Here is a 19,548-nt window from a genome sequence, read left to right as displayed (position 1 = left end):
AGAACTTAAATCTGTTTCCTCAACAGCAAGAGACAGTGAAAGGAAGTAAAATCCCCCAAAAGGTCAGCCATCAACTTCACAACAGGGCACCACAAAGCACTAATGTCTACTTGACCCTTTGTTTCAGTCCAATAACACTATCATACTCAGTACACTCTTAAAAGTAATAAGAATTACTGTCAAACACACAAACTCTATTTTTCCATCTAAATATATTTTTCAAATTCTGTCCTCTTCTGCAACAAAGTGTGTGAAACTAACTACATGATAAAATGGCCTTTCTATTCAAAAGAACCCAAATCTAGAATATATACCTTCAACTTTATGGTAAGCCACTCAGCTATGCATTAAGCACTGCTCAACAATATTAGTCACAGCAGAGCTCTGACAGGCATTCAAAACAGATTACACAACAAATAAAAAAATCATCATTGATTTCTGCATCGTGGTACGACTCTCAGTTCTTTGAGGCTAGTCCATGCAGTAATTAATCTATTATACATCTTTGATCCTGCACATCAGCTTCTGCCAGCAAATCCACTTTGAGGATATTCCTAAATTCCAAGTCTGAGAAGTTTTAGTCTTTATTCATTCATTAAAAAAAGGGAAAAAACAGAAATAAATTAAAAAGATATCTGTGTGCCTCAGGGTAATATTCAGTCTGATCCCACTGACAGATTTCCTTATGGCTTTGAAATCCATTACCTTTTGCAAGAATAGGAGCTTTACAGCAGCCTTCAAAATGAAGCTTCTACCTTCAACATGGGAACTACAGTTGCTTCGGTGGCAGATTAAGGTCTCTGTAGAGTACAGAACAGCAATTACCCAGTGAATGTAACAAATATGCCAGCAAGTATGTATGAAAAAGAGTATATTTAAAGACAGAAAGCTCTGATAACAGCTAGTCAAAACTGATCCCAGAAACTCTTTCCCAAGCAACAGTTCCTGGGAAAGGGGAGGGGAGAATTAAAACAAATCTGGCTGCACATCTTGCTGAAGTCTGAAGACATTCATACCAAAAACAGTAATTTACTCCTAGGGGCTGAGTTGTTCACTTTGTTTGTGCAATGGTTGGATGCAGACGGAACGGAAAATTCCTGCTAAGAATTCCTTCTCCTGGGTCAAGTGGACCTAAAAGGATTTAAGAGAAATTGGATGCCTGCTCTAAGGAAAGCCATTAGAGCAAAAGCGCAATCAAAATATAGGCTTACGAAAGCTTCAACCCCATTTATTGATGCTAGACCAGAATATTGGACAATGACTCCTTTGTAAAAGATCTCCTAGAAAAAGATTCACCCCTTTAGCTACATACAGAATCTAAACACCAGTCAACAAAAGAGACATCAAAAACATGCAAAAAATTCCAAGAACTTCTCATTTTTCAGAGGTGGGAACAATTTAGATCAGGTCAAACTTAAACATGTCTTCCATGCATTCAATATAAACACACTTACCTGTGAGACTTTCCTTCTGAGTTACAGTACTGGTTGTGGGGTTTAGACGTCACAGTATGTATCTGTGCAGTAAGGATGTGTGGATTGCTATGGCTGCCTTCTCCCTCACCCATCATCCTTTCCAAAATAACGAATGTGGCTGTAAGGTCTGTTCTGAAATTTGGTTGGTAATTACAAAGACTAATTATCAATCTTTCATCTTAATAATTAGCATTTCAAAAGTATTTTACTAATCAGCCTTGTTACAGGTAGGAACCATTGTAAGCTTTGTATTTTTTTTTAAATGCTTTTAGAGTATTTTTTGTTATTAAATCACTGTTGAGGTTTCCAGAGCTGTTGTTGTAGAGCTTGTAATAGCTTGACACCCTCCACCCCTCTTTCGATTCCAACTCACTATCTACATGAATAACTATTTAAAATTATCAGTCTACTCTCCAGATATCACTATCTAGAACAATCAGGCTTCTAATGCTTGCAGATATAGTAACAACATACCTGATTTTTAACTTTCATGATAGGGTCTGTCTGGAACAGAACAGAAGGAAGATTTATATATTATCAACATTACAAATAATTTAAATGAATGAAATATACTAAAAGTGGAAAGCATAAAACAAAGGAAGAACTATCACACAAACCTTAGTGCAAGCTACTGGCTCTGTTTCTACTCAGTACCAGCCATATACGTTCTGTACTCTTTTATGTCTCTGCGAGAAACGCAGAAAACCTTAATAGATAAAACTAATATAATTCTCTGCTCATTTTCCACACATGGAAGTATCTACAGAAGGTGCAAGGCAGGGGAGAGAGTGGTCAGTGAATCGTGTTTTAATTTATAGCTATTTTTGCCTAAGCCCTGAATGGCCTGCCAATTATAAATAGTACCAGCTGGGCTGTCAGAAGAGCAGGCTAAGAAGGACATACAGAAGAAGAAAATAACAATAATGTAAAAATTAAGATCAGGAGAAAAGTTTGGAGTTGGGGAGACCTGATGGGGATCTGAGCTCTGGTTTTAAAATGCCTCACTATAGTCCTATCTTCCCCAACCCCTAAGTAAAAGATTATGAGGATGATCATTATCTGGACATATGCTTATTACACAGCTAGGACTACATCCCAGATTTCTTGGGGCATAATCTAGTTATCTAATAAGTATAAAAATTGGGACTTTACTGTACCAAAGTCAGCAGCAAAAATAAGAATCATATGTGATGAGGATGAGACTCTTTTGTTTAATCTTCTTTTTATTTTCAAATAAGTAATAACAACACACTAGTTCCTTTTTTTATTATTTATTTATTTAACATAATCATTTTACCTGAGTTTTATATGAAATGTCAAAAAAATAAAGATTTTCAGTAACACAGCAATCCTACTTTCCCCAGCCCATGTCACAGGACGAATATAGAAAATAATTCTTCTAAACAAAACTCGGTGCATGCCCATCAATGAAGTCATGGCTTGAGCAGCTATTGAGGGAACAAAGAATAAACACTTGCATTAAAATTCAAAGATTTTGTTCCTTTGCTGTTAGGATATCGGTGCTGGATCCACACTGATGTATATATACAAATGCTGCATTTGGCAAAGCAGTAGTTTTGGAAACTGATCTGCTTTTCATGAAAAATAAAACTTATCTGTGAAAAAATTAAGAAGTTTACTCATGCGTTATTGTAATTTGCTTATCTGTGGGTGCAGATCAGTTTAAAGAGAAGTATATCTACACTCATGCATTTCACTGTGTATCAGCATCATACTGATAAATCCTACAAGAGCCTCCCCTCCTCCTGTTTTCATAGCCTTGTAGGAGAGAGAGGCAAGGCAGAGCAGCCAATATGAAAAGCCAGCAGGCCATAACTCCTCTACTACAGACAAGTGACAATTAATCACATTCACCAGCTAGGCAGGTAGCTCTTGTCCTTTAACACTGAAGGAAACATAAAGCTCCCTCTCTCTGAGCACTGATTGTCCAGGTAATACTGGAGCTCCCAGAAGCAGCTACTGAGCCACTGAGATACTTAATTTATAAGTAAACCAAAACCTAAATATGCAAGTCTCCTGCTATTTTATTAATCTTTATTTTTCAAGGGAGCATTGAAAGCACAACCAATTGCTGGAGTGGAACATTTATCACCATTTTTCTCAGCAAGACTGTAAGTTGCTCGTCCTGTGCCAGGGCTCAAGGTCGCTGGGGCACATTCAAGCTCTGACCATAGCACCCCTACCTAAAGGAAAGCCAGACCCACTTATGACTCTGGGAGTGCAGCACCAGGGACTGAGAGACAACTCCCACTCCACCCCCTTTGGAACAAGAAAGAAGAGAATAAGCCATAACAGTGTCAAATATGTCTACTATGGGACTAAGAAGAAAGGGATTATTGCTTTTTTTTTTTTTCGGTTTTGCTCTCAAGCAACTAACCTTTCTGGTTTAGCTTTCTCCATATGTGTGTAACTCATTGATTCATTCTGACAATTACATAATGCTTTTGAAGTGCAAAGAAAGACCAAAAAGCACATCCAAAATCTGGGACACCCTTAATTCATCTCTTTCTTATGGTTCCCTAGCATAGGTTTTATTTCCAAGTGAGTCAGTCACGTTTCAGTGAGCGTAACGGAGTTATTTTTGTAACCCTTCCAAAAACCTTTTGACTAATACGTGATGATGTACTGACCTCTTGGAGATGGAAGGGGTTACAGATATAAAGTCATGAGAACACACAGATATATTAAGATTATCTGTGGAATCTCTCCTTCAGTCACTCAGCAGAACTCAAGTACTCAGAAACCCATGGTTTTAAAAAAAGATATGGCTCTTATTTTAGCTGCTGAAGATTATTTAACCTAGGACTGCTAAATAAGAAGACCTCCATATTGCAACTTGATGCTCAAGTTGAAGGGAGCCCCTTGTTGGCTTTGCTAACTCAACTTAAATCCCCCGGAAAGAAGAAAACTGCAACAAGGATGTGTGAAAGAACAAGTCCTGTTTGTTACAGAAGTACACCCATCTCATTTTCACCCAGGCTCCAGCATCCTGTCAACCCAAAAGCTGACAAAATGAACATTTCAAGTATGTAGGCTGAAAGTGTAGGGAGAAATGGGTGATGATCAGGGCATGTCAATAACATTACACAGCTGGAACGCTGCCCAGTCCATGGCGAACAGCTGTTCTCCAAATGACTAATCACACAGGAGGAGGTAGAATGTAAAATTCTCCATTTTCAGAGAGGAGGATACTGCTTCTCCTGATGCCAGCTCTCATAATTAGTTTCTTCTTTTTCTTCTAATTTCATGTTGGAGTAGTCTAGTCAAAATGTGTAAATCAACAATAGTTCTCATAGATGTAAGTGTGATCTTTAAGTCTGCCAGTGTTTTGCCTTCCATAAATCATCTAACCTAACAGCAATGCTCCACTCCAGATGTGGAAGGATTCAGTGATCAATGAACTAACTTCTGAAATTCTTTGAAAACAAAAGCAATTTATAAAAGTAAAACAGACAGAATAAAAAGTTGTCATTGGGTTCTAAAATAATCTGACTCCAAAGTTCAGTGCTTAGCCTACTGAAATCATCAGCTGAGTGAAGGACTCACAAGTTCTTAGGGCCAAAGATTCCCCAGGGCTGTAGATATATTAGAAACCAAGTCATGAGGTACATCAGTTTGTATGTACTTTACCTGTGCAGCCACAAATATTGTGAAGAAATAAAAAAATTCAGAATAAAATGAAGGAAATGGTTTTTATAAAAAACTGAGCCAGTCCAACTAGATGCGATATTATTTCCCAGACGCTGCAAGATAATAGCAGGCAGGATAACATGCATAAAGGAAAACAAAATGTAGCTTTCATCATCTCAAAAGTGTTTGAAAACCCAGACCATGCCAAGACAAAATGGCTGGTATTTGCCTCTAACCATTCCAGTCATCCTATTTTTGAGGATCACAGTGATAAACAATTCCCTGAAGTATACTGCAATTCTGCAACGCTGATGAGCCCAATATCAATGCCTGTGTTAAGGGCAAGTTCAAAGACTATTCAGTATTTGCTTGATAAGCTTCTCAGAGAGGTCATTAACTAGGACAGTTAGTTATCCTCTTCACTAAAATTTTCTGTATTTTCTTTTTTTTTTTTTTTTTTTTTTTTTTTATCATCAAGATCATCGTTTTAGGGAACCTTCCCAGCTGCCTAGGTACATCTAAAGGGAAAGGTACACATACAGCAGTAAGGCAGTACACACATACTTTAGTCTGTACAGCTAAAGCATGTTTGTGGTTAAGGACTATTAGCACATATGAAACCAGGAAATGGTTTTAACTGGTTGAAGTATAATGCTCTTACTGGACTGGAGAGAAGATGGGAATGCAGCGACAGAAAACATTTACAAGGCTTAGGCTAGTGAGAAAGTTATTTCAGGAGATGCTTTGGGTGGTCCTAGTGATACTCATCTCCAATACTCAAGCATTAGGAGTAAACAAAATCAACAGCATGAGGCATTAGCTAGGTAATACCTCATCCTCCAGAGTTAGCCAATGCTGATTAATACTCTAAAAACACCAATGATTTGGTATGTTTGTGTACTGGCTCTGCACATGACAGGATAGTGGAGGTGACAAGCCTCAGCCACTACCCCTGCAAGCAAACAGCTGTTGTCCAGAGCATTTATTGGGAAAGCTCTGATCATTCTTTAGATGACTCCTTCCAGCATGCAATCTACAGAGTATAAATAATACTGAAGTAGCCCATTGCTGATTGATACAGGAATACTGCTCTACCACACAAGTAGTTTTCACTTAGTGGAGGAACAAGACAGAAGCAACTTTTCTGTCATGACCCTCTCATTTGCCACTGTCAATAACCTATTTCCAACAAGCTGCTCCAGTAAAAAGTTTCCACTGCATTGATGCAAGGTGCCTGCTGGTTGGACAACACTGATCCCTGTAACCCTGAGCAAGACAGGACTACTTAAGTCCATCATGTAAACATAGCTCCACAGGTCTGAATTAATGTCAGCTTTGCAGTGGATCAGCTACTGCCTAATGTAGGGTCCAGAAGCTCCAGCAAACGCCTTTAAGCTCTAAAACTCAGAAGCAACCAGAGTTGCTCAAGGCCATCACAAGCATTGAACACAGACTGTTCAAAGTATTGTCTTAGATGAAACCCAAGGTGTCTCTGAAGGGTTATTGGTGTTTCCCTGGGTGCATGGAACAGAAGGAAAAGCATGATCTAGAGCTACAAGTCATAATGATTATGAGAAACAGCTACCTGAATGGATGCTCAAAATAGGAAAGATGAAAATTCAAATCAGAATTCTTAGTTTTCCAGTTTTATAGCAGGAATAATTCAAGCAGGAAGGAAACTCAGCTGACAAAACCAGCAGAATAGCATTAAAGAGATCTGAATTAAAAAAAGGAGAAACCCTAGTCCCTCCAGCCATAGCTGCTAGGGAGTTCCTTCCTTCCTCCCTAGCAGAAGGTGAGCGAGGGTGGCCATGAAAGTGGGAGAAGCGATGACTTCTCTGTGGGGCCTTGCCAGCAGATCTGCATGCCTCCCACCAGTGCTTCAGGAGTCCTGTTAGGACACGCAAACAGACCATGGGGCCAGAATGAAGGACCTAATATAAATCTCTTCCCTTTTTCTTTGCTCTTCAACAGCTGCTTTTAGACTGCGTGCTGTTGTCTCAAGTGTAACTTCCAAATAACCACACAGAGCAAATATAGTACAACTCAAGTATAATTGTTATTTTCTTCTCAGAAGATCCCACTTGGGTAACATCATCAAGTTACTAAGTGTTTTGCATGAGAGCTTTACTCTCCTAGAACTAGTCACACAGAGATGTACAGGTACCCACTTGCAGCAGAGGCATGCGTGCTTTGCCCGGGTGGTTGTGAGCCTTGCCCACCCAACAACAGCAGTTACTCAGATAACACATGCCATTTCAGTAGTCCTACTTTAGTAGAAACAGTAGTCCTACTTTCCAGTCACAATGAAGTGAAATACAAGTGAAAGCTATGGTAACCTTATCTTTTGATAAGTGTCGTTATTGTCTTCTTAATGCCTAAGCTTCTTGGATTTTTAACTGATTTCTGCAGCGCCAACTCCACTTCAAAAAAACTTGCTTAAACCAAAATGATGGAGGAAGAGATATTTGAAATAATCTACAGCCATTCTGGGCAATCTGTGTAGCTCAGCTGATCATAACTGTCCTGAAAGTTTAGGTTACATGTAGATAGTCATTGTTGATATAAAAGAAAGTGCTGTCAGTCTTTCTCATTTATTCAAACATCCCCAATTCTATGGAGCTTCAGATACTTCTTCCAGGAAGAGCAATTAAAACAAAGGGGGGAAAGGAGGGGAAGGGAAAACCATCCAGAACACACACTTCTTTTTTGGACTTTCCAGCAGATGCTCCTCAGAGAGAGGTTGACAAAGCCTCAATACCCAAACCACTCAGCATTTCTCTTTGTTTATAATAGATCCATACTTCCCCATAGTCATTAGAAAATACAGATCCAAAGAAATAAGCCTTCTCAGGAAGGCAGCATTTTCAGCACATTTTTGCGTTGTGGAATATTTTTAAATGTGCAAAATTCCAACAGTATGTATATTGTGAGGCTTCAAAGTGAAAAGCTATATTTCGCATTTCTAGAGGGGCATTGACTACAGTGAAAGTTTAACAATTTACAATTTGACAAAGAAATATATAGTCAAAATTGAAACACGGCAACTCGATTTCCCTGAATTGTACTGGTGGGTAGAAGAGAAGGATGGAGAGAGGATACGCAGTTGATTCCACTCCCTGCCCCAGCCTTTCAGCAAATGCTGTCAAAGAAACATTTTTTTTAAAAAATATCCAAGACACTTCACAAGAAGAAAAAGCACAACCAAGTCAATCATTATCCAGCTGAGACTATTGTAGAACAAAATGCACTCACAAATCTCCTAGAAGTAGAACAACACTTCTGAGCTGCAGCAAATCAAATTTGGCAATAACAGGACTGCTTACGCTTCTCCCCTCTATGCTAAACAGAGGCACAGGATTTCTAGTCCAGTATACGTTGAAGGAATTTGAATTTAACAAGTCGGTTTTTATTATCAGTCCACCTTCCTAAGGAAATCAGTTTATACAACGGCCTGTACAGGTGTTTCTATCAGTTTGTCTACCTTGCAAAATAACTTCCAGTTTTCCAGGGAAATTTCAATGAAGTTTTTATAGAATGGTAGCAAATATAGAAATATTGTGTCTGACTGAGTTTTGTACATTTAGAGATGGTAGGGGAGAAGAAATATAATGCTTCTGTCGAGAAAACCTTGCGACATTTATTAGACAGAAGAAAATACACATATTAAGCACAAATTTATAGAAAATCATAACTTTCTCATCTTATGGTGCTACTTTTTTTTCTACACCTATGAGAGACCCATATAGCACAAGCCCCTAGGCAAACAGATGCCTTTTGCACTGTGTCAGTGCTACCTTTTTCTATATAAATGAGCAGCTGTAAAATATAGAAGTAACTGGGTTGATGCAATCATTTAATGTATCTGCAATAAAAGCACGTACACCTGATGAAATTAGAGAGGGGTCCATCAACAAAATCTCCATTTGGATTTGATGGTCTCCAATGACGGTACATGTTTTAATGCAGGGATTTGGCTCAGAACAGTGGTTGGTATAGGGTATCACTGGGAATGTGTATCAAAATGATGACAGTAGTCGTATCTCTGGCAGGCGTCACTTGGAGTTTACAACATGCTTGCAAAATTATGTCCAAATTTTTATTCCAAGTGAAGATTTTGGTGAGTCAAATGGAAACCATGCTTTTTATTACACCTTTAGCCTCCAAGTTAATGCTATTCTACTAGTTCTCCAAATACATTTTAAGTAAAAACAAGCAGAAGCGAAGCCATTTATAGTTTGCATTTCAAACGGCGAATCATATTTCTCAATAAGATTGTGGCTATTGTGCTACAAATAATTACAGAACATCAGATTTCATTTTATTTCATCTGCAGGTTACTAGGTAAAGAAAAAAATATTTGATTTTGGTATTCTATCAGTAATTGTATTTTGTCAGCTGAAAAAACAGCAAGCTATTTTAGCTAAAGGCAAGGTTATCTAGCCATCCTTGATTTGGGGCAATCAACCATCACAAAACAATTCCTGGGAGTAAACACTATAGTTAGAGACATGCAAACAAATACTACAATTATAAATGATAGCACCACACATGAAAGAAAAAGAAATCAAAGGGATTACTACTCGAAGCAAATCTGTATCTTGCCTCCCACTGAGTTGTTATATTTTCCATGTACTCTGCTTTGGGGGGGTTGATGTTTGTTTGTATGTTTTTTGTTGTTTGTTTTTCTGGAGCAAACCCACACGTTCCAACAGCATAAATCAGATAAAACATTTTTTACTTTTCATTTTTGGAAATGACATGTATTTCTGTGTCTACATCTCTTTCAGTATACAACTGTAATGTCTATCCACACAGAGCTCAAGAAGACTTACTAGAATTTAGTATTAAAAAAAAAAAAGACAACAATCTACTACAAAAAAACAGTGCCACATACAGTTTAAGGTATTGCCAAATGGTTTACACTCAGCTAAAAGAAAAAAAAATCACATAAAATGAAGTATAAAACTTTCCTATTAATTTGTGACAAGCTTGCTTCATGCAAACCATCAATCAAAGCCTTGGGCAATGGGAAGGGGCATTAGCCTGCTAAAGGAAATGGAGCTGCCCTGATCTGCACCAGGATTTGATTTGGCTAAATATTTTGAAGAGACAATTGTTGCTTCCAAACAGGAGGTCTCTTTGCTGAAAGGAAAGGGCCCTATTGAAAAGTTACTAGCCGAGCAGCACCTCAGTTCTAAGTCTTATGCATGAATCAACCTCAGGCAAAATTCACAAATATACCCTTAATTAAATATTTTTCCACTATTCCACCACTTTAAAAACATAAAGAGAGGAATTAGTTACATAGGGACAGATTTTTAACCCTCAAAGCTACCATTACTCACTAGAGATTTCCCATGTATCAAAGATTAGACCCTAGTACATAAAATAGCATTAATATCATTAGAGCTTAGAGTCATTTCAGCTACCGTTAGAAGTTAAAAAAAATTAAAGCATTCCCAAGGAAATGTAAATGTGTTTGCTTTTGGAAAGACTGGTGTGAATATACATATAATCAATCAGCTCAGTTGCTATAACAGCACTGTCAGAAGTGTAAGAGTAGATTTACTATTGAAAGGCACTGACATGCAGACACATCAGAAATTGTTTTTCCCTCACATAAGGTCTCCATCAATTAAAACAGCAACTCATGAACAACATCAATAACAAAATAACACCCCTGAAAATTCAGCAGTAAAGTGGAACACAAAGCAAATGTTGTAAAACGAAAGGCAGCAGAGTAAAGAATCCTTTTGCAGCCAGCCACAGCAGCCCCATAAAAGCTACAGAGTACCAGAGACTGCACTGCTGTAATTTACCTGTTCCTCCCCTTCCTTTTATAGTGTCCCAGAAAAATGCTACTGTAAGATGTAGGATAAACAGAGCAGAGTCACAGTGTGTTTGAGGTGTGGTAGCAGTTTCTGTGCTAAGGTGATCCTGCTTCACCTGATTTAACATTGCAGGGCCTCATAGATGGGACCAGCTTCAGAGGAGTATGTATATAAAAATAAAAGTATCATAAATGAGATCAGACCATCCCTCTGTGTACCCAAACTTGCTTCCATCCACCCCGAGTATCAGGAACTATAATCTAAATTGCTGTAAGCTACGTATCAGCCATACATGTGAGACATGCATGTTTCTGGGCATGGGACAATCTATTTTACGATATGTTCTTATGTTCTCCAGTTTCTCCTTCCCACATCTGTTCCTTTTGGCTCTATGTGTACAACAGCTGCATATTTGGGGAAACTGATTTCAAACAAAGGAAAAGTATTCCTTGCTTTTCTAATAAATTGCTTTTGAGATGGTCTATAACCCAGAAATTCAGAGAATTAGGCCAAGATATCAGTTATTTTTTTCATAATGAAATACACCAGCATTATTTCCGTAGTGATACCCTTCTCTATTTAGCAAATCAAATAGACATGAACCCCATAGAAATCCATTTGGTTTTACCTACTTCTGTCCCAAAAATTTGTGTACAGCCTTTTGTACATACAACTTATACACATTTATCATGCCCTGTCATTAGACCTTTTTGGACTGGGAAAAAGCTGAACAAACAGACAATGGGTATTATGGTCTGTAAACAAAAGGAATGGAAACACACTGTAGTCCACACAGAGGATGGCAGAATCTAGGCTCCTTCCCTGAAGAAGTATAAAGATATTGACCGCAGAGCAATTTCAGCCAGCATGAGGCTGTAGCTTCTCAAAAGACAGTTCTCCAGCACAGACAGTGAACATGAGAGGAGCACGTCACCATGAACACAGAAGAGCTGTCAGAGCATCGGCTCCTCTGAATCCCAAGCCTCTGTGTTCCTCATCTGCTGAACCTTGAAGTCTTAATTCAAGCCATGGTATTGCTCAGCTTAAAAGAAGTTAACATTAAGGCAATATGCAGCAAGGTTTAAATGATCTAGTGTAATATGCAAACACTACATCTGTCATATCATTAATAATTCTGTAATAGAAACCAAATAATGTACATGTTTACATTTTCTTGCTTAATCATTTCATATTTGAATAAAAGAAGTGAAGATATTGAGGAAGTGTTACACAAGAAGTTTCTCCTCTCCATCATATGTACATGAGACAGTCAAGAAATGAACAAAGAATGTGAAATTAAAACCAATAAACCCTGTGCCAAATGTTATGGATTCCATAAGTTTAACACCCTTTTCACAAACTTACATAAAAATCAAAGTACAGCTTCACACCTACTTCATTAATTGACCCTCTTTAGTTAAACACCGGGCAGTCCACAGGCTGTTTGTTTGTTTGTTTGTTTTTAATTCAAAAGCTCATTAGAACATCTAAGGTGTTCTAATAAAAGCCCTATGCTCTATCTTATTTTTCCAGCTGATAGAGGGGATGAATAGTGTTCCTTGAGTTTGCATGTAATAAAACATGGCTAGCGCTTATTAGAGAAGTGCAGCAGAGTATTTATTTTTAAAAGACAGTACCAACCAGACTATTTTCTGCATTAAGTGGCTCCTGCATATGTTAACAACATAGCATCAGTACAGTATAGCTGTACATGTCTGACAGGCAGATTTTCAAACTGCATGCATCAATTACAAAGCTATGTACAATGAGCACTGCAATCTGTTTGAAAAATGCAATATTAGGCTTTCCCTGTAAGCGTATCTTCAGCCTAATGCTTTTCTAACCCCGTCATAAGTCAGAGGAGACAATACTTTACTACAAAACCCTTCGATGCAGCATCAGTGGTCTCCAGCTCTAACATCCCAAGATGCTAAAATGTGTTAGCAATCAGGTCTGCTGACTCCATTGAAAACAACCAACCAACCACACCCCACCGCACCAACTCTCCCCACAAATCCCAGACTTTCTGGTACTGAGAAGGCACACCCATAGAAGGTCTTAACTAATGCCAAATACCAATGTCCTTTGCACTGCACAGCTCCCTAAAGGCAATCTCCAAAGCAACACAATCACATTAAAAATAAAAAGAAAGAAGACAAGCCCCAAGCTTTCTTGGTGATGACACTGTAGATGGGCTGGAAAGGAGAGAGGTTTGTGCTCTGCCATTTGCCTAACCCTCACTCCCACTTGCCAGCCTACGGCTTTGCCTTTGAGTATGCATAGCACAACAGTTTGCAGCTGCTCAAAGAGAAATTTCCCTTCCCAAATCATGCACAGGAACAGAATCTGTGGAGTTCTGAGAACCATCAGCTGGGGCAATCAATGTTGGCAGCTGAAATGAAATGCTGAATTATCTCTCACCACAACGGCACAGAGCTAGATTCCAGAGTTGTTAATCAAGCACAACTCAATGGGAGTTTTGCCCAATTAAATAACATGAGAGTTTGGCTCATTCTAGCAAAGGATTATACCACAAGAGCAGAAGCCCTCTGGCACACAAGACCGAGGTTAGCGCCCTCTTTTACTGTACTGATAAACCACCTTCCCCTCTTTTCACCTCTACTAGTCCTACTGTGAACAGGGGGCTTTAAGGGCAAACTGTGAGGTGATGCTGAGAAAAGCAGAGATGCAGTAAAAAAGAGAACGAGATTTGCTTTTTAGTTCTCCTTATCTCAGTTTTACTAGCTACCCCACTTGCACCCTGAAAATCCCTCATCTTCTCCTCTCCCCATATAAGTAGAAAACAGCACCATTTTTGTCCACACTGAAGCATTACCCGTGTATACTCAGGTACACCTCTCCCAAACTCCTGTGTAGCATCCCACTTGCATGCAAACTGATCCAAGTTGCATTTCTACTACCGAGATCTTTCTTTTCACCTTCTGAAGAGGCTCTCAGTGAGGTCAGCCACTAATCTGCTGAGGCCTGGTGTGTTTCCTCTTGCTAAAATCCAACTTATAACACTTTGCAGGACACAGGAACTTAGTTAAGGGAAGGAAGAAATTACTTGTGGAAGAAATAAAAATATTAACAAAAAAAAGGAAAATAGTGCATATTAATTTATCTGAATAAGTAGGCAAAGTGTACAGAAATCACACCAAGCTGCAGAGGACATCACAAGAACGTATCCTAGGCAGGAAAGCATATACTGCAGAAAGAACTGCTGGCCATGCCATACTTTCTCTAATCCCACATTACCCTCTTGGATCCTTGATTACTGAAAAGATTACTTTCTCTCAAGTTCTTGAAGACCTGATTCTGTAAGACAAGACAGAGGGAGGTAGTAGAACTGGACCAAGCTGAGTGAGAAAGCAAGTTAATGGTATTCCCCAAAGTAAAATTTCCCTTGAGGTTTCTACCTTGCATCAATGACGACTTATGACCTAGAAATCTTTATGATCAACTTTATTTTGCAGTGAAACTTATTTAAACACAGCTCCTAATACCAGTTTTGAAATAACATCTGACTGCAGAAGGATTTTCAAGCTCTGTAATGTAAAGAGAAAATGTTCCTTCTCCCCTCTCCCCTTAAATAACAGGATGGCATAACCCGCTATGTACTTAAGTCTATTTTCTGTTTACACAGATTTTCAGAAAAAAAGTGATGCAATGACTTGTATTTACACATTGTGTGTTGTCCCACTGAAACCAGTGAGATTATTCTCACAGTACAGAGTTAAGCATGTGCATTAATCGTCACAGGATCTCAGCCAAAAAGACTGTTTTATTGGGAAACAATAAAGAGAAATAGGCTTGCGGTAACTCTATCAGCCAAACCCTGTCCTCAGAAACACAAGTTCATTTCTCTTCAGTGATGTGCAGATGAAACCCTCCATGAGTACACTGAGTCATGGGAAGCAATGCAGATACAGTCAAAAGCCCTGTACCCCTCCATTTGCAGGGAGGGCAGTTAAATTTCATTAAGGAGTTTATCAACGTGAAGACATGGAGGCACGTTGGTGTAATTTAGATGCATTTTTGGCTTGACACTCCAGCCAAATATAATGCAATCTCGTCTCTCTTTCTGTCACATAACATTTGGTCTTCTATGGTTCTCATTGCTATGGGGATCACATAACAGGAATGTATCTAGATAGGCCTGAGAGGCACGTGCAACTTTTTATAAAGAATAATAGATAGTCTACATTATTCATAACATAACTGATTTCATTTGCATTATGCTTTACTTTCCATATTTTTAAACAAGGACATCCTAATAGAATGTGTATAGGTATATTTTTTTCTGAGATTTATGCTCTACACTAGACTAGATGTCTCCCACTGAAATAATTATTAAAATTAGCATTACACATTGGTAGATTGCAGCCTAAAAATGCATGGTTAAATATTGTCTACTACACCTGCATCTTCTATTTATGTAACACAGAGAACAAATATAAAACTTTAAAATAATGACAAGGACAAAAGTCAGGAAAATATGCAGCAATACAGATGTAAAAGCTCTTGTAAGGTAATATCTGATGGCTGTTAAAAAAAAAAAAAAAAGGCCTCCGAGTTACCCATAACCATCTGTGAAACAGTAACACGGAAGGACAAAAAGCCCCAAACAAACTCAACAACAGGCAATGGAGAGTGACTTGGAGCAGACAAGATTCTCTCCCTTAAAATTCATAACCATATTTTTCTTCCTGAGAGATATTCTTCACATGTAGTGAATTCATAACATTTCCTTTAGAAAAAGAAAACCTTGCACATAAATACAATTGCATTTGTCATTGTCTACATTAGGACTCAACTAATTCAGGTGAGTAAATCTGTTTTAGAGACTATCATTGATAATCCACTGAGAAGAAAACACTGTTCTTTATACTTAACTAAAATCTGACGTGATCTTTTGCCTCTTCTTTTGAGGATGGGTGTGCAAAATCCAAACAAAACCCCAAATCAAACAACCAGTCATGGAAATTACAGACTCTTACACAAAGAGAAAGCAAGACTGACTCAATCCCTCATTCTGTATGCCTGAAAATCTGTTCTCTTCCCTGTATTAATATAGAATTCTCCTTAGAAGCATAAGGGAACCATCTTGACTGGGCATTCTCACTTGCTCCAGTCATCTTTTGAGAACTGCTGTTTTAAAAGATGGCAAATATTTATTTTCTTTCCTTGCATTTGCAAGACAATATTAGATGGTTTTTAAACCCAGTTCAGTCAACCAGAAATGGCCCATCAATGTCGGCATCACAGAATCAGGCCCCCAGACCCCATTCTGAAGTGCTGGAGAAGAAAAAGAGACTCCTTTAAAATCATCCAAGCAAAAAATGAGTAAAAACAGGCATTCATGAAATGTTATTGTCCAAGACAGAATACTAGAAGCTGAGGAGAACAAACAATATAAGTAGAGAACATGTTTTTCTTTGCCTGCTTCACAATAGCTAAGATTCTTTTAAAAAAGAATAGGTAGAAAGATAAGACATGCATGCCTGATATTGAAGAAAAGACTGTATGTACCCAGCACACTGGATAAATTGTTCAAGAACAGTTCAGCCATGTCAGAAAATGACCCTCTCTTGCTGCCAGGGTCAGTCAGACCTGTAGTCAGTCTTAGTCAAAAAGGTCATCACTACTTGCATATTTAAAATATATTCATTGGATTTCTCCTAGGACTTCAGAAACTTAGTGCAGACCAGTCAAGTAAGGGATTTCAGGTGTGATATGTTCCGCAGGTGTTTTATGGATCAAGAGTTGTAGGCAATATTCATCCCAGTGCTGAAGACTATCAGAAAGCCTTGCATGCTGCTGCAGACCCCAGTTATCGCCCTAAGCGGGACTGTGACAGATACATGCCGGGTGAACATATCTACTGGTCAGCTTGCTCACTCACAAATGTACAGATCACTGTGTGACACTACTAATAAATTACCCAGCTGGGACTGTTGCTGTATAACCAGCACACTAGCTTTGAGGTACCAATCAAACCCACTAAACATTGAACACCCACCCATTGTGTTTTCTTATAAGAAGAAAGAAAACGAGAGGTCTGACCCCTAAACTCCCAATTCCTGGCTAAAATTCCACTTCAGTCCTAGTGTTCAGGACATTTGTTTTAATCTCAGTCTGATCTCTGGGAGATCCTCTTATGTTTAACACAGCAAGGGAAAAATTCACACAAAGCGATTCCCATGGAAATTCAGGTGTATCCTTATTTATTATACAGGTGTATCCTAAGTAGCGGTTTACTTGAACATGAAAAACAAAAGAAATGCATTAAGATGTAAATTAAAAGCATGATGGTAGTCTTCTACTGAAGCAATTCCTATTGTTATTTTTACTTACTGATCATCAGAGAAATGCTGGAAAGCATAAGCTTTTAAATATTTCTTAATAAATTCTAATGTTTCTCCAATTCCATAGTTTTGTTTAAAAATACTAATTTCAGGAGAAATTTTAGGGTAAAATTATAGCTTAAATTGTCTGACCCTTGCATTGAAAATGTGATGGAGCTACATTGTGGCAGAAATTAGATAAATTTCTTTGTGGTCCTTATCTGCGCGTGTAGAGAGATAAAACAAAAAATTAAAAAGGAACAGTTTAAATATGCAGTAGGAGTTACTTTGTGGAATCTCGTTCTTTCCAAATTTATAAGCTGCTCTTTTGAGACAGATACTTTGAAGAGTACATGAGGAAGGGAAGGCTCAGCTGGAATGCCTCACATGCAACATGAAAGAAACAGTATTCAGCTGTACCATGATCCTCAACTTCATTTAATAATAACACTGGTAGAGACTCCCAATTCTTAAAGATCTGTTCCCTTCAGACAATAAGGTTTCTGTTTCTGTGGCTATTCCATTTTTCTAAAGGAGGCCTGGGTGTAATCATACCCACACACCCATAGCATACACTAAGCAGGCAGAATCCCCCTCCAGTGCAGAGGAAAACTCAGGGCAAGCAGCAGAATTATGCTATTTTAAACTAGCTGTAGCTTTGTCCCATGATGTCTAGTCAACAGATATGCATCATTGCTAATTGGTTGTCTGGTCTCATCTGCCCACGGTTGAAAGATAAAAGCGTGAAACAAACTTCACTAGGTTTTAGGGCCAGAAGAGACTAAAGTTCAGTTCATTTTCATATGTGTTTTTTTCCAGCATTTTCAGAACTTGAATACCTAGCAGATTTCCCCAGAATCCTTGTAATTTATTTAAAAATATTAAATATATTTACTATAATTTAATATATATTAATATATAAAAATATATTTAATAAATATATTTAATATAATTAATGTATTTATATATGCAATATATTTTAAAAATATAAAAAAGCACCCTGGAAATCACAGGTCAAGATTTTCTCTTTTGTGTTCTGCTGTATGTCAGCAGTTAATGACATTACATTAGCTTAGATGAGATGGTAACAGCATATCCAGTACTCAACAGGTAAACAGAGAGAATGGGGAGGGAGGGAGAAATGTCTTTTCTTCATTGAACAACAATAAAAATCAAAGTGAAATGTAATAAAAGTGCGTTGGGAACTTCCAATTTGTGTAACTATTACATAAGCCGAGTACCCCTCTGCTAAAGCCAGGGATTTTGATTTTCCAGATTTTCTATTAACTGTGCCTGCCAATGATTACGCACTAAAAAACTTTTTGTATATATAATGGAACTAAAGTGAGAAATTACTGTCCTACCTCAACAGTGGTCTAGTAGAGGTTAAGACATGAACAAGTGGTGCCGAGACTCACTCTGTTTTTCCCATGGCCCTTTCATCAGACACAAGCTGAATGCACCTTCCTGTGCTGTTTGAGCCCAAGGATGCAGAGGGTGCTTGACATCCCGCACTTGTACTCCGCTGCTGTGTGCACACAGTTCTTGTTTACTTTGAACAATGACTTCTAACTTAAAGCTTCAGAGCCAGCCCATGCCACTTCCTGCTCCCACGCTAGGACACCCAGTTCTCTGCACCACACTGCTGCAGAAGCTGTCTCTGCTAGCACAGCTATTTTCCCATTTCAGAAATCCTTTTTGTCCTACCCTTCCCACCCACTCTCCTCTCAGAATCTCTCCTAGCTGGGATAGTACCCTGAGAGGAGGCTGAGACTTACTCAGCCTGGGGAAGAGATGGCTGTGGGGGAACCTAACAGCCACCTGCCTGCACCAGTGAGGCAGTGATCAAGGAGATGGAGCCACATTCTCACACTAGTGTATGCCAGGATGAGACACAACAGCCAAAAACTGAAAAAAGAGAGGGTCTGTCTGGATATAAGGGAGCAAATTTTACCCATAAGACCAGGTAGGCAGTGGAGGAGTTTGGCCAGAGAAGCTGTGAAGGCTCTGCTGGCTTGATGATTTCAAGAGCTGCCTGGACAAAGACTTGAGCAACCTAGTCTGATCTCACAGGTGACCCTACTTTAAGCTGCAAGTGAGACTAGAGATATCTTGACATCCCCTTCCAACCTAAAACTCTCTGTGGTCCTTTAAAAAGAAGTAAGTAAATTCAGCAGTTTGGTTTATATGAACACCTGCCTTTGCCCTAGTAATGAGAGCTGTGATAGCCGGACAGAGCAG

General features: G+C 38.6%; 1 protein-coding gene across 7 annotated transcripts in view; it reads right to left on the bottom strand.

Moving 5' to 3' along the window:
• Positions 1–19,548, bottom strand: part of NRIP1 (nuclear receptor interacting protein 1) — a 144,443-nt gene that overhangs the window by 110,116 nt on the left and 14,779 nt on the right. For 6 of the 7 annotated variants that reach the window (XM_054067314.1, XM_054067348.1, XM_054067304.1 and 3 more), the window contains 3 exons: positions 1,950–1,979; positions 1,455–1,607; positions 706–800 (listed from right to left, as the gene is read on the bottom strand). The exons of the other annotated variant lie outside the window; for it this stretch is intronic. The gene's annotated coding sequence lies outside the window, so the exon portion shown is untranslated. The remainder of the gene's footprint in view (positions 1–705; positions 801–1,454; positions 1,608–1,949; positions 1,980–19,548) is intronic. 7 annotated transcript variants of the gene reach the window in all.

The sequence above is a fragment of the Cuculus canorus genome, chromosome 1 (genome assembly GCF_017976375.1).
Source record: "Cuculus canorus isolate bCucCan1 chromosome 1, bCucCan1.pri, whole genome shotgun sequence".
NCBI lineage: Eukaryota > Metazoa > Chordata > Aves > Cuculiformes > Cuculidae > Cuculus > Cuculus canorus.
This window is presented reverse-complemented; position numbering and strand designations above follow the sequence as displayed.